The sequence below is a fragment of the Trachypithecus francoisi genome, unplaced genomic scaffold (assembly GCF_009764315.1).
Source record: "Trachypithecus francoisi isolate TF-2019V2 unplaced genomic scaffold, Tfra_2.0 Lachesis_group3, whole genome shotgun sequence".
Classification (NCBI taxonomy): Eukaryota; Metazoa; Chordata; class Mammalia; order Primates; family Cercopithecidae; genus Trachypithecus; species Trachypithecus francoisi.
This window is the reverse complement of record NW_022681468.1, coordinates 108,271,094-108,272,709: the sequence shown is the minus strand read 5'-3', so window position 1 is coordinate 108,272,709 and position 1,616 is coordinate 108,271,094. Positions and strand designations below refer to the sequence as shown.

General features: G+C 42.0%; 1 non-coding gene across 1 annotated transcript; it reads left to right on the top strand.

The window, feature by feature from the left end:
* Positions 1-406: 406 nt before the first annotated feature.
* LOC117071667 lies at positions 407-513 on the top strand. The gene has a single exon (XR_004432432.1). It is a non-coding gene; the product is annotated as a U6 spliceosomal RNA (small nuclear RNA).
* The last annotated feature ends 1,103 nt before the right edge of the window (positions 514-1,616 follow it).

Here is a 1,616-nt window from a genome sequence, read left to right as displayed (position 1 = left end):
AGGGATTACAGGTGCGAGCCACTGCACCTGGCCTGTTTGTGCTTATTCAGGGCTATGGATTGGCAAGGTAAGAATAGTGGAGGATCACAGAAAAGGAACCTCTCTGAAATTCCATTTCAAACATGTATATCATCTTCTTCATACTATCATCTTCAGAACAGTCCCCACATTCTTCAAAGACTTTGGCATCTAAAGTGAATTTGTTCAGACTTTCCTCTGTATGTTTTCAGAAGTTACTGATTTTTAAAAAATTTATCCCTTCTCCTTATTTGATGTGGCAAAGAGAAAGACACTTTTCACATTATTTTCCTAATAATATATTGCTTAAAATTTGATAAACTAGTAATTCCTTTGAAATTACATGACAAAACAAACCTTCTCTCATTAGATTTAAAAACATAAAATAGTGCCTGCTTCAGCAGCACATATGCAAAAATTAGAATGATACAGAGAATATTATCATGACCCCTGCATGAGTATGACACACAAATTTGTGAAAAATAAGAATGAATACATAAAATGGAGTGTCCAACTCACTCATGATTGGTGTTGTTCTGTAAACATGGGAGAATCAGACCCCAGGGCCGGGTGCCATGAAAGAAGGAATGGGCTTCATGGATCTCTACTCTTCACTCTAAGATGATGGGGCGTGGGAGGTGGGGATCAGGGAGATGTGTGGAACTCTCCCTTCCTAGAGTGCCCATTTCAAAATTACAGCAGGAGCAATTTGTTAGACACAAAGAAGAAATTTCTGACTATCGGAGTCTCCAAATATTGCAACACTTCAACAACGTGAAACATTAACATCCTGTGAAATAGCAAACTGACACATGACTTGGGAAGGAATGTCCCTCAAGAGGGCTGAGATTAATATTCATGTCCTGGAGATAGGGTGACCAAATCAGAAGGGCTTTAGATTGAAATTAGAAGAGGAGACAAACACCTAGATAGACTTGTGAAACCAGTTTTTATGGAAGACAGGTGTGACTTCTACAGGAAGAGCCTTATTTTGTAAATGAGTGAAATGCATTATTTCACTGGTAATAACGTGGACGTGAAATATAATATAGTATAGTACAAACAATCTTAGGAGGATAAGGTTACTTGGTCTGATAGGAATTCAAGAGTGGAATATGGGAATTAAAATACATCTTTAGGTCAGGCAAGGTGGCTCACACCTATAATCCCAGCACTTTGGGAGGCTGAGGCAGGCATGGTGGTGGGCACCTGTAGTCCCACCTACTCAGGAGGCTGAGGTGGGAGGATCACTTGAGCCCAGGAAGTTGAGGCTGCAGTGAGCCAAGATTGTACCACTGCACTCCAGTCTGGGTGACAGAGTGAGAACCTGTGGCAAAACAAACAAACAAACAAACAAACTTACAAATACATCTTTAGGCCAGGAGAGGTGGTTCATGCCTATAATCTCAGTGCTTTGGGATGCCATGGTGGGAGGATATCATGAGGAGGCCAGGAGTTCAAGACTAACCTGGGCAACGTAGCAAAACCCCATCTCTACATGTGCGCGCGCGCACACACACACACACACACACAAAATATAGCAGGGCATAGTGGCGAGCTCCTGTAGTCCCAGCTACTTGAGAGGCTGAGGCAGGGCA